We start from the raw sequence: 14769 nt of genomic DNA, 5'->3' as shown, positions 1-14769 counted from the left end.
ATGGCCTCAATGTGTACGCCCTCCTGATGGTGCTCTCTTCCTCACGGGGACGCAGTCGTTCCAACCAGGAGCAGGTGAGGCCCAGTCGTACCAGATATCCCCTTTCATCTCCGCAGGTGACGATTTCCGCGACATGAAACATAGAAACATAGAAATTAGGTGCAGGAGTAGAGCCATGCGCCCTTCGAGCCTGCACCGCCATCAATATGATCATGGCTGATATCAACTCAGTATCCCGTACCTGCCGTTTCCTCCCCCTAGTGTGAATTCCAGAATGTGGAAAACTGGTTTGGAAAATATGAAACACTTCCCCCAAACTTCTTGGTGTCTCCAAACAACAGAAAGTCCAGTTTTCCACATTCTGGAATCCGACAGCACTTTCTCACAGAGTGTTGTGAGTCTGTGGAATTCTCTGCCTCAGAGGGTAGTGGAGGCAGGTTCTCTGGATGCTTTCAAAAGAGAGCTGGATAGGGCTCTTAAAAATAGTGGAGTCAGGGGATATGGATATGGGGAGAAGGCAGGAACGGCGGTTCTCCCACTACTGACTGGGGATGACAGCCATGATCACCATTGAATGTGGTGCTGGCTCGAAGGGCCGAATGGCCCTACTCCTGGCACCTACTGTCTATCGTGCATGGAAGCTAGAAAGCCCGCACTATCAGTCTCAGGAACAGCTTCTTCCCCTCTGTTAACAAGCGCTGAATTATCCTTCCATAAGCTAGGGTACTGTCCAAGTCACCTCTACCCCATTGTGGACATTAGTCTTTGTCTCTGGAACTGGTGCGCTGCAATGCTGAGAACTAAATGTATGCTCCCCTTCACTCAAAACTATTGTTTGTGACTTATTTTGACCTGCACTGTCATTATCTATTTATTTGTCTGTTTTATAGATAGATATATTAGTATACACACACAAAATGCTGGGGTAATTCAGCGGGACAGGCAGCATCGTTGTAGAGAAGGAATGGGTGATGTTTCAGGTTGAGACTGAAGTGTGAAGAAGGCTCTCAAACTGAAACGTCGCCCATTCCTTCTCTCCAGTAAACTCCAGCATTTTGTGCCTATCTTGAACAAAGATTGCTCTACACCCTATTGCAGGGAATACTTCATGCCTCAATACTTCAATACAGGGAAGTCTTTTTGGTCTCCAAATTTGGGGGAGGACATTCTTGCTATTGAGGGAGTGCAGCGTAGGTTCACCAGGTTAATTCCAGGGTCTGTCACAGTTGTGCACGAATGGAGCGACTGGGCTTGTATATATTTAGAAGGATGAGAGGGGGAATCTTTATTGAAAACATATAAGATTATTAAGGGATTGGACACGCTAGAGGCAGGAAACATGTTCCCGATGTTGGGGGAATCCAGAACCAGGGGCCACAGTTTAAGAATTAGGGGCAGGCCATTTTGAACGGAGGTGAAGAAAAACATTTTCACCCAGAGAGTTGTGAATCTGTGGAATTCTCTGCCTCAGAGGGCGGTGGAGGCCGGTTCTCTGGATGCTTTCAAGAGACAGCTAGATAGGGCTCTTAAAGATAGCGGAGTCAGGGGATATGTGGAGAAGGCAGGAACTGATTGGGGATGATCAGCCATGATCATATTGAATGGTGGTGCAGGCTAGAAGGGCCGAATGGCCTACTCCTGCACCTAGTGTCTATTGCCCTTTATTTTGCAAGACCAATGCTTTCCTCTTGTGAAGGTGGATGCAGGATTGTCCTTGAGGATCGTAATGATGTCTTCCTTTTCAATTCTCCTTCAGCGGGGGACTGGGGCACTAACGGTGGATGTAGGTGGTGAAAGCGAGCAGCCTTGACTGGATGGCATGCCCCACAACCAAGCTTCCCACTGCACCTCGGTAACAGACCTAAAGCTAAACTCAAGGGTTACAATATTAACTGCTCTCCTTTTCCCACATCAGGCACAAGAGGCACACAGACAGTCTGTTCACCAGCGAGTTAAGCAAAGTAAGAGGAAGAACAGCCGCTCGCAACCTGCTGAACACAATACTGGGGACACAAACAAGGTATGAATCTTGCAGAGATACAATGTTTAACAGCCCTGGCAATTAGCTCAGGGCCTGATTCAGAAGCAGAAGGCTCTGGATAGTTGAGTTTAGTTTGGAGATACAGCATTAGTTTAGAAATGCAGAATGGACATAGGCCCTTCGGCCCACCCTAGTCCATGCCAGCCACCGATTACCAATTCACATTAGTTCTATGTAATCCCATCCACTCCCGACAACTTATAACCATATAACAATTACAGCACGGAAACAGGCCATCTCGGCCCTTCTAGTCCGTGCCGAACACTTACTCTCACCTAGTCCCATCTACCTGCACTCGGACCATACCCCTCCATTCCTTTCCCATCCATATACCTATCCAATTTATTTTTAAAAGATAAAATCGAACCTGCCTCCACCACTTCCACTGGAAGCTCATTCCACACCGCTACCACCCTCTGAGTAAAGAAGTTCCCCCTCATGTTACCCCTAAACCTCTGTCCCTTAATTCTCAAATCATGTCCTCTTGTTTGAATCTTCCCTACTCTCAATGGGAAAAGCTTATCCACGTCAACTCTGTCTATCCCTCTCATCATTTTAAAGACCTCTATCAAGTCCCCCCTTAACCTTCTGCGCTCCAAAGAATAAAGACCCAACTTGTTCAACCTTTCTCTGTAACTTAGTTGCTGAAACCCAGGCAACATTCTAGTAAATCTCCTCTGTACTCTCTCTATATTGTTGACATCTTTCCTATAATTAGGCGACCAAAATTGTACACCATACTCCAGAATTGGCCTCACCAATGCCTTGTACAATTTTAACATTACATCCCAACTTCTATACCAAAGTTACAGAGGCTGATTAACCCAGAGGCGGCACGGTGGTGCAGCTGCTGCCTCACCGCGCCGGACACCCGGGTTTGATCCCGACTACGGGTGCTGTCTGTACGGAGTTCGCACGTTCTTTCTGTGACCCGGGTGGGTTTTCCTCCGGGTGCTCCGGTTTCCTCCCACATCCTAAGACAGACGTGCAGGTTGGGGTAAATGTTGTCCCGAGTGTGTGTCGGATAGTGAACTAGTGTACGGGGTGATCGCTGGTCGGCGCGGACTCGGTGGGCCAAAGGGGCCTGTTTCTAAATTAGGGTGTGCATTTTAGTTCCAGTGCGAGTTCCACCTCTGGGAAGGTGAAGAGGCATCTGAACGAGAGAGAGGATGGAGGCTCCCCTGCCACACTGCAGAACATGCAGGACCTTCTGTCAGCCTTCCAGGCACGTGATGGAGGGTAAGTGAATGATCCAAGGGCAACATTTGATTCCTTCCGACCTTAGGAACACCATCTAACACAAGGTGATATTGGGTCCTTGCTCCCAACCTTGTTTCACCTTTCCTGCTTTCTCCGGCCATCCAAGATCACTCCCAAGATCCCTGACTCAATTCCCTTGGAATTATGTCCCAATTCCTCCCTTTCCTCCTTTAAGCCAAACCTAACCAGCCATCATGTGTGGGAAGGAACTGCAGATGCTGGTTTACACTGGGGATAGACACCTCCGCTCAGCCCACCTGGATCAACACCATCTCCCAGTTGCTGAACACTTCAACTCCCCCTCCCATTCCCACACTGACCTTTCTGTCCAAGGCCTCCTCCACTGTCAGAGTGAGCCCCAGCGCAAATTGGAGGAACAGCACCTCATATTTCGCTTGGGCAGCTTATAACTCAGCCGTATGAACACTGACTTCAAGTAACTCTTGCTTTCCCTCTCTCTCCATCCCTCCCCATCCCAGTTCTCCAACCAGTCTCACTCGCCTCCTGATTAAATTTTACCTTTGTCTGCCTCGTTGTCACCTTCCCCGAGCTAACAATGATCTATTCTACATTTCCCTTGAACTTCATTCCCTTTGATATCTCGCTTGCACACCTTACCCTTCCATATCTCTGTGACTCCATCTCCCCTGACTCTGAGGAAGGGTCTCGACCCAAAACGTCACCCATTCCTTCTATTCAGAGATGCTGCCTGACCCGCTGAGTTGCTCCAGCACTTTGTGTCCATTTAACCAGCTATCTTTATGCCCGAGCTCGTGGTATCCTGAGCAACTATCACCTCATGACATTGGCCTCATACACATCTGGGATTTAACTTGCTCCACCATTAGTTGCTGTATTCATAGCTTCATAGCTAACATACCATTGCGAATGGTATGTTAGCTTTCATTGCAAAAGGATTTGAGTATAGGAGCAGGGAGGTTCTACTGCAGTTGTACAGGATCTTGGTGAGACCACACCTGGAGTATTGCGTACAGTTTTGGTCTCCAAATCTGAGGAAGGACATTATTGCCATAGAGGGAGTGCAGAGACAGTTCACCAGACTGATTCCTGGGATGTCAGGACTGTCTTATGAAGAAAGACTGGATAGACTTGGTTTATACTCTCTAGAATTTAGGAGATTGAGAGGGGATCTTATAGAAACTTACAAAATTCTTAAGGGGTTGGACAGGCTAGATGCAGGAAGATTGTTCCCGATGTTAGGGAAGTCCAGGACAAGGGGTCACAGCTTAAAGATAAGGGGGAAATCCTTTAAAACCGAGATGAGAAGAACTTTTTTCACACAGAGAGTGGTGAATCTCTGGAACTCTCTGCCACAGAGGGTAGTTGAGGCCAGTTCATTGGCTATATTTAAGAGGGAGTTAGATGTGGTGGCCCTTGTGGCTAAGGGGATCAGGGGGTATGGAGAGAAGGCAGGTACGGGATACTGAGTTGGATGATCAGCCATGATCATATTGAATGGCGGTGCAGGCTCGAAGGGCCGAATGGCCTACTCCTGCACCAAATTTCTACGTTTCTATAAGTCATAGTGGCAGAATTAGGCCATTTGGCCCATCGAGTCTACTCCTCCATTCAGTCATGGCTGATCTATCTCTCCCTCTCAACCCCGTTCTCCTGCCTTCTCCCCGTAAACCTTGACAAGAACCGTACTAATCAAGAACCTATCTGTCTCTGCTTTAAAAATACCGAAAGACAAGGCCTCCAACGCCATCCGTGGCAATAAATTCCACAGATTCTCTGACTAAAGAAATTCCTCCTCATCTCCTTTCTAAAGATACGGCCTTTTATTCTGAGTCATGGCTGCTCCGTAGTTGGTGAGAGCACGGTTCACATGCCTGATAACGTTATAACTTTGCCGTGCGCAAATTAACGCTGTGTTTCCTGTATAACCACGATCAGAAGTACAACGTGAAACTTTGGCAGACTCCACAATAAGCAATTTAATTCTCTTTATCATGTGCCCGTACACTGTGAAGGGCTCGATTGTAATCATCAAAGATCCTACAGTGAGCAAGATAGATCACTCGCCGAAAAAGGCATAGTACGGTCATGGGCAGATTCGTGGGGAATTTTCGGCCCCATTTCCGTAACCGGCTTCCGTCTCCGCACCAAAGATCCCGTAGCGGAGCAACAATAACTAGTTTGGAGACGGAAGCCGGTAACGGAAACATCCTCGTAAAAATAAAAGTTCTTTGGTAAAAATCTTCTCCTCATTTTCACAATTATAATTTATTAACACAAACTGTTCCCCCGCAACGTTGATTACACTGCGGGTCGGGTCCGGTTACTGAAATGGATGAAAAAAGGCCCACGTTCTGCTCCGTTGCGTACTACATGTCAGCCCATTGCATTTAGAAGGAGTGATCTATCTTGCTCCCTATAGGATCTTTGGTAAATCGTTGCATTCTTTCCGCTGACTGGTTCGCACGCCACAAAAGCTGTCCGCTGTACCTCAGTGGCGGCATGGTGGCGCAGCGGTAGAGCTGCTGCCTCACGGCGCCAAACACCCGGGTTCGATCCCAACTACGGGTGCTTGTCTGTACGTTCCCCCCATCACCTGTGCGGGGTTTCTCCGAGATCTTCGGTTTCCTCCCACACTCCAATGACGCCCACAGGTTAATTTTAAAAAATCGTCACTTTTTAAAAACTTTTTTATATATATTTATTTTACAGAACCATGCGCATGAGGCATTTTTATGGACGCACCTAGAACTTTTAACTATTAACTGATTTTGGAGAGTAAAATGCAACAAAATTTCGTTCAATGTGCACTGTGTCTAGGTGTATATCTGAATGACAATAAAGTTTTAATTCATTCATTCATTGGTATAAATGTTAATTTGCCCTAGTGTGCGGGGATAGTGTAGGTGTGCGGGGATCGCTGGTCGGTGGGCCAAAGGGTCCGTTTCCGCGCTGTACCTCTAAACTAAACTAATTTGCTTTTTCTTCTCATTTTCAGCAAAGCGCTTGATTTTTTGATGAGGAGACATGAGGTGCCGCCAATGGTGAAGGAGGCCCTGACCCTTCACCACCGAGCCCAACCCTGCAGGAGGTGGTTCTACATCTACTACCTGGCAAAGAGGTAATGAAACATCTCCTTGAAGAACTGGCTTGCTGTATATTGATGGCACGCGTGACAATTAAACACAAGGAGAGACACACGGAAAGCTGGAGTAACACAGCGGGTCAGGCAGCATCTCTGGAGAAAAGGAATGGGTGACGTTTTGGGTCGAGACCCTTCTTCAGACCCAGTGTAATGGGAAAGGAGAGATATAGACAGTGATGTAGAGAGATATAGAACAAATGAATGAAAGATATGCAAAAAGTAACGATGATAAAGGAGACTGACTGAGACCCGAAACGTCACCTATTCCTTTTCTCCAGAGATGCTGTCTGACCCACGGATTACTCCAGCATTTTGTGTCTGTTTTTGGTTTAAACCAGCATCTGCAGTTCCTTTTTACCCTGACAATAAAACACTTTTGATGGCGTAGCATATAACAAATTAGATCATATCGACAGATCATTGATTTGGTACAAGGTGCACAAAAATGCTGGAGAAACTCAGCGGGTGCAGATGCATCTATGGAGCGAAGGAAATATACGACGTTTCGGGCCAAAACCCTTCTTCAAACTGATGGGGGGGTGGGGGGGAGAAAGAAGGAAAAAAGGGAGGAGGAGGAGCCCGAGGGCGGGGGGATGGGAGGAGACAGCTCGAGGGTGAAGGAAGGGGAGGAGACAGCAAGGGCTACCAAAACTGGGAGAATTCAACGTTCATGCCATCCGGACGCAAGCAGCCCAGGCGGAATATGAGGTGCTGTTCCTCCAATTTCCGGTGTTGCTCACTCTGGCAATGGAGGAGACCCAGGACAGAGAGGTCGGATTGGGAATGGGAGGGGGATTTGGTACATTTGGATTGTTTGAAATGTGTAGCTAGGACACAGACCCTTCAGCCCATCTCGACCAATGATCACCCGTTCACTGGTTCTATGTTATTCCATTTTTGCACCACTACCAACACGAGAATCAATTTACAAAGGATAATTTTAAGAGTTGAGTGGGTGTAAAGGGAGAGAGATTAATAGCTGACACATAGGGTTGCCAACCATCCCATATTAGCCGGGACATCCCGTATATTGGGCTAATTTGGTTTGTCCCGTACGGGACCGCCCTTGTCCCATATTTGACTGCTACTACTCGGGTCGAGGGGACTGTCGGGTCAGAGCGCTGTGTCCGCCCCCGCCTCACCCGTCCCGACGTAGTGCAGCCCATGGAGTGCAGCAGCAGCAACAGCAGCAGCAGCGCCTCGCCCGTGGCCCCGTCGGTCGGTCGGCAGCCCGGCCAGCTGTCCGACCTTCGGACCTTCGCTTACCGCCGACACCACCGCCACCCCTCCTTCTCATGGCCGATCATCGGTTCACGAGTTGGACGGGGCGCCGGGCTTTGCGTGCGACATCGCGCGGCCCGGACCAAAACTCCTCAGCTGGCCAGCCGGCTGGACTTTGTGTACCGTCCAACACCCGGGCCAACTCATCATTCACCCAGCCACGGCCGAGTGTGTCAACAAATTGCCGTTGGGAATTTGTCCCTTATTTTGACCTTTTCCTCCCTTATTTGGGAGTGGGAAAGTTGGCCACCCTCCCGACACACCAGCTCTCATTTGTAGTTTGGTTTAGTTCTAGTTTAGTTTAGAGATACATCATGGAAACAGGCCCTTCAGCCCCACCTGACCATCGATCACCTGTTCACAGTGGTTCTATTTTATCCCACTTTCACATCCACTCCCTACACAGTAGGGGCAATTTGTAGGCCAATCGACCTACAAACATGTGTGTCTTTGGGATGTGGGTGGAAATCGAAGCCACCGGAGGAAACTTGCACAGTCGTATGGAGAACATGTAAACTCCACACAGACAGCACCCGAGGATCGAATGCGGGTCTCTGACACTGAGAGGCAGTGGCTCTACCGGCTGCACCACTCTGCTGCTCTATACCTTTCCCCACGAGAGGGCAGCACCAGTGGCGCAGAGGAAGAGTTGCTGCCTTACAGCGCCAGAGACCCAGTTTTCGCTGGGACCACGTGAGTTTCCTCCGGGTGCTCCGGTTTTCTCCCAAAGACGTACGGGTTTGTAGGTTAATTGGCTTTGGTAAAATTGTAACGGTGCACCTAGTCTGTAGGATAGTGTTAGTGTGTGCGGGGTGATCTCTGGTCGGCACAGGCTCGTTGGGCGAAGGGCCTGTTGCCACGCCGTATCTCTAAATTAAAAGTCTAAAAAGATGCTGCCCGACATGCCGAACATCTCCAGTTATATCTACATTATTTCAGATATCCAGCTTCTGCAAGGCGTTGGTTTTCCCCCGACCGATTCACAATTAGTACGGGTGTCAAGGGTTACGGGGAGAAGGCAGGAGAATGGGGTTGAGGGGGGAGAGTTAGATCAGCCATGATTGAATGGCGGAGTAGACTTGATGGACCGAATGGTCTAATTGTGCTCCGATCACTGATGAGGTGATGAACATGAATATATTGTATTGGATACTCAACGGCAACACAGCCCCTTCTTGCCTGTACCACTGTTTAATTCAACCATTATAGACAATAGGTGCATGAGTAGGCCATTCGGCCCTTCGAGCCAGCACCGCCATTCAATGTGATCATGGCTGATCATCCCCAATCAGTATCCCGCTCCTGCCTTCTCCCCATATCCCTTGACTCCGCTATCTTTAAGAGCCCTATCTAGCTCTCTCTTGAAAGTATCCAGAGAACTGGCCTCCACCGCCCTCTGGGGCAGAGAATTCCACAAGACTCGCCACTCTCTGTGTGAAAAAGTGTTTCCTCGTCTCCGTTCTAAATGGCTTACCCCTTATTCTTAAACTGTGGCCCCTGGTTCTGGACTCCCCCAACATCGGGAACATGTTTCCTGCCTCTAACGTGCCCAAACCCTTAATAATCTTATATGTTTCAATAAGATCCCCTCTCATCCTTCTAAACTCCAGAGTGTACAAGCCCAGCTGCTCCATTCTCTCAGCATATGACAGTCCCGCCATCCCGGGAATTAACCTTGTAAACCTACGCTGCACTCCCTCAATAGCAAGAATGTCCTTCCTCAAAATGGCTGAACAGTTCAGCAATGATTGACTTAAATGGGGAACAGACTAGAGGAGCTGAAGGACCTCTTCCTCTTGCTAATCTGGGCCACCCTTCTCCTGCGTTGCAGTCTTTCCCCGGACAAGTCCTACTTGCCAGCCACAGCCGTGATGAATCGCCGCTCCTGTGGGATTATCCGCCAGTTAGTTGAGGACCTCCAGTTACAAGCCTTCCAGACGCTGCAATAATCAGGTCAGTGCGGCATCTCACTTCCCTGCTGTTTAACGACGTGCTTTCTATTTGTAAGGCGAGGAGAATGTCCCTGGTTGGCAGAGTTTGCTAGACACCAGCTGGGTATTTTTATGAGTGGGGTAAACACTGCCTAGGCATTTTGCCAACCTGTGTTGCAAAGTTGGCCAGGCACAGGCTAGACGTTTTCTTTTCCAAACTGGGTGTCACAGTTGGCTGGACCCTGGCTAGACCTTGTCTGCCAAAGATAGACACAAAGTGCAGGAGCAACACAACAACCCCCCCCTAACCCAACCTCAGTCTGAAGAAGGGTCTCGACCCGAAACGTCACCTATTCCTTCGCTCCATAGACGCTGCCTCACCGGCTGAGTCATTTTTGTCTACTTTCGATTTTTCCAGCATCTGCAGTTCTTTTTTAAACGGAGCAACTCAACGGGTCAGTCAACATCTCTGGAGAGCATAGATAGGTAACGTTTCGGGTGAGGACCTCTCCTCACACTGCCAGTCTGAAGAAAGGTCCCGCCCTGAGACATCGACAATCCATGTTCTCCAGAGATGCTGCCTGACACGTGGAGTTACTCCAGCACTTTGTGTCCATCTTTGGTATAAACCAACATCTGCAGTTCTTTCTTTCTGGACGTTTTGCCAAAACTGCTTTGGCACAGTTGGCGAGACTGACTTCACTTTGGAGATACAGCGTGGACCACTGACCAAACCACCCAGAACACCAACACTATCCTACACACTAGGGACCATTTATAATTTGGGGTTGTGTCTGAGATGGTCTTGGGGCAGATGTGAATGTGGACATTGCTCAACAACCTCTGCTGAGAGGTGGGGGGAGTCCAGAATGCCAGAGTTTCATTGCTGCCTTCATACAAAGGGAGGGATGGAAATCTGGGCACCTTTCCCACAAACACTCTTGGAGAGGAGGTGGGGGGTGGGGGGTGGTTATATCAAGCTAGTGATGAATAGCGAAGATTTTGTACATCCTAAAATCCTGGGACGCCGCGCACGACCGCGTGTCATTGCCTCGTGACACGGAAATTATGTTGCGAAAATGACGCGCAAATGAGACAGGCCCTTAGGTCTTGAGATCCTGTTCGGCACAGACAATACAAGATACAATTTAATTGTCATTTGGACCCCTTGAGGTCCAAACGAAATGGCCTATTCTTGTGCTGTACTGTTCAATGTTCTACAGTTGGGGTCGGATTGAGGGAGTGGTTTTCCCGATGGTCCTCCCCCATGGATTTTTGACCGTCTCTCTTTGGCTTTTCCCCACCCACCCCCCCCCCCCCCCCCCAGAGCAACAGGAGAGCCTGCCCAGATGTGACTCAGTGACAGACATCATCCTCTTGCCCGGGTCGTCTCCCTTGTGCCTCTCCGTCTATTCCATAACGCCTGGAAACACAGCGAGCGCAAGACGAGCCTCTGACAAAATGTGGAACCTGGAGTAACGTGGACAGGATTGGGATGACGCCTGGATCTTCTGGGATGCCTTGAGAGCAGGAACACCTTCTCAACCATTGCTCCGACCTCTCGCTTCACTATTTTTGTTCTACTTGTATACCAAAGAGGTAATTCAAACTAACGCTGCAGAACTGATCATCACTTGGCCCCTCCATTTTATTTGAGGGGTGGGATTAGCAATTGTATTGCTTGTGTGTATCCTTCATTCCCAACCTTATCCATTGAGACTGGATGTGTTCCTTTAAACCCCTCCTCCCTCCCCCCCCCCCCCCTCCCCCCCCCCCCCCCCATGCCATGGGGTAATTAGTAAATTGTTCCTCGTGTGTAGGATAGAACTATTGTACGGGTGATCGCTAGTCAGCACGGACTTGGTGGGCCGAAGGGCCTGTTTCCCGGGGTGACTCACTCCACTGGTAAATGCATTGCAAGGTTTTTGATTGAGAAATACAGGCCCTTCAACCTCGGAGTCCGGGTCGACCATCGACCACCCGTTCAAACTAGTTGATTGATTGATTTTGAGTGAGTGAGAGATACAGCACGGAAACAGGCCCTTCGGCCCACCGGGGTCCGTGCTGATCAGCGATCACACCCCGTACAGCAGTTCTATCCTACACACACACTAGGGGACAATTTACTAAAGCCAATTAACCTACAAACCCGTCCGTCTTCCGGATGTGGGAGGAAACCGGAGCACCCGGAGAAATCCCACACGGTCACGGAGAAGGGCGCAATGGGAAGGTACAAACTCTGTACAGACGGCACCCGTGGTCAGGATCGAACCCGGGTCCCTAGTGCCATAAGGCAGCAACTCTTCCCCTGCGCCACTGTGCGTGCACTGTGAGTTCGAGGGATGGCAGGGATAGAGATGGGCAGAAGTTCTTGCAGCAGATGGACATCACAATTGCTCCTCCACCGTGCAATCACCACCCCCCCTCCCCCATCTTCCATATTCCGTCTTATTCTGAAGCCTGCTTAAGTGCGGTGAGTTTAAATAAACATTTTTCAACCATTCCACAATCTTCCCAGCCCCATGGTTAATTCCATCGTGGGCACATCAACAAACAGTCGTCAACGTTGCGTGGAGACTGGGTTTGGGTGGAACCTGTTGCTATGGTCACTAGAGATGACCATGGCGCCATCTTGTCTGTCCCCTGTAACCGTGGAGACTGCACGATGTGATGTTCAATGCCAAAGAGGAAGGAGACAATTTAATACAGGCTCTGACAGTTATCCAGAGATCTGACCACGTCCACTCAGAAAAAAACCCCCCGAAAGCTAAGCAACTTTGTTTTAAACAAGCAAGCTGTCCATACTTTAATCTCACAGAGGAAACATTTTCCTTGCCCTTAAGTCAGAAAACTAGAGAGCGGTCCTGACCTCCCATCCACCTCATTGGAGACCCTCGGACGATTTTTAATTGGACTTCACTGGACTTTATCTTGCACTAAACATTATTCCCTTTATCATGTATCTGTACACTGTGGGTGGTTTGGTTGCAATCATTCATTGGCTTTCCGCTGACTGGATAGCACGCGACAAAAAGGCTTTTCACTGTACCTCAGTACACATGACAATAAACTAGACTAAAAAAAAAGAAAACTAGAAACATTTCCTGACAACACCCGACAAACTGCGGTCCCTTGCACCACCAAGGGCGGCGCGGTGGTCTGGGTTCCATCCTGACTACGGTGCTGTCTGCATGGAGTTTGTAGTACCTTCTCCGCGACCATGTGGGTTTTCTCCGGGTGCTCCGGTTTCCTCCCACTCTCCAAAGACGTGCAGGTGAATTGGCTTGGTAAAATTGTAGTGTCCCTAGTCTGTGTAGGATAGTGTGAGTGTGGTCGGCACGGACTCGACGGGCCGAAGGGCCTGTTTCTGTGCTGTATCTCTAAACTAAACCAAACACTCTGTATCTTCCACTTCACTCTATTTAATGTACTTGAGTTTGATTTGATTGTATTCATATAAGGTTACATCTGATCTGTTTGGATAGCGTTCAAAACTGTAACCTGGTACAAGTGACAATATTAACCTAAACCTAAAAGATTTGAAAGAACTGTCCACAATTGTAGAGTTAGGTTGCCAATATAGTTAGGTAATATGCAGGACTTCCCACATCCTGTATTAAATTGTCTCCTTCCTCTTTGGCATTGAACATCACATCATACAGTCCCCATGGTTACAGGGGACAGACAAGATGGCGCCCCATGATCATCTCTTGTGACCATAGCAACAGGTTCCACCCAAATCCTGCCTCTGATTATAATGCAATGTTGACAACTGTGTGTTGATGTGCCCACTGTGGATTTAATGATGGTGCTGGGAAGATTGGTGAATAGCTGAAGAATGGTTGTTCAAGCTCACTGCGCTCAAATGGGCTTCAGAAAGCTGCCTGACCCTTGTGACCTTGGCACAGGATCGCATACAACTGGGGCCACCATCAACCACAACTCAAGCCAGGGATCAGTGACATCATCACTAGGTTAGCCCAGAGGGGCACCGTGATGGTCGCTCTTCACCTCTAAGCCCATGGATCAGCCCCGATTTGATCTCAGAGACCAATAGACAATAGACAATAGGTGCAGGATTAGGCCATTCGGCCCTTCGAGCCAGCACCGCCATTCAATGCGATCATGGCTGATCATCCCCAATCAGTACCCCGTTCCTGCCTTCTCCCCATATCCCCTGACTCCGCTATCTCTGAGAGCCCTATCTAGCCCTACCAGTCTAGGTCCAGGCATATCTCTCACTGCCATTTACTCCAATTTCAAAGACATTCATAGAGTCATACAGTATGGAAACAGGCCCTTCGGCCCAACTTGCCCATGCCGACCATCTTGCCCGCGTCCGGCCCACATCCCTCTGACCCTCTCCTATCCATGTACCTGTCCACAATGTCTTTGAAGTGTTGTTATAGTACCTGCCTTATCTACGATGTCTGGCGGCTCTTACCACCAATTCATTAACACAATGCAACGTAAGACTCTTGAGCTACCCCACCCCCCCCCCCCCCCCCCCCCCCCCCCCATTCCCTAACTTCCTCCTGCACTTCTCCCTTGTTAGAGACAGGCCTCATACAAGCACCAGAGACTGCAAGATGAAGCTTAGTTTAGCTGAGTTTATAGATACACCGATACTAGCGTAGCTGGGACTTGTTGGCCAGTGTGGGCAAGTTGGGTCGAAGGGCCCGTATCCACGCTGCATCACACTAACCAGACCCGGTTCGATCCGATGATCCTTTATACCTACTGGCAGTACCCTCAGTGGCGGCCTTGGTCATATCTCCTGCAACAGATCCAGTCTCATACAATATTAAGCATCGCTGCCTATATTTATTTATTTATTTGTGTGTGTGTGTGGTTATTTTTTGTTTCCGTATCATAAGAATTCGTGCAAATGTAATGGGATTTTGACAACAACTGAATAAAGCTAATCTGAAATCAAACTAAGTTTCATTCTGCAGCGAGCAAGCCAGAACATTTGACTGGGAATTTGCACAGGAGTGTGCTCACAGAGGGAAGAATGGGAAGAGTGCGTGGGGGGAGAATATTGTATGGCTGGGAGTAGTTGAAGCGTGCGTCTGTACGTTGGGGTGTTAGTTGTGAGTTTACCACGAGAGTGTTAATCTGAGGTTATCCGC

The sequence above is a fragment of the Leucoraja erinacea genome, chromosome 37 (assembly GCF_028641065.1).
Source record: "Leucoraja erinacea ecotype New England chromosome 37, Leri_hhj_1, whole genome shotgun sequence".
Lineage (NCBI taxonomy): Eukaryota > Metazoa > Chordata > Chondrichthyes > Rajiformes > Rajidae > Leucoraja > Leucoraja erinaceus.
Note: the sequence above shows the minus strand (reverse complement) of the source record.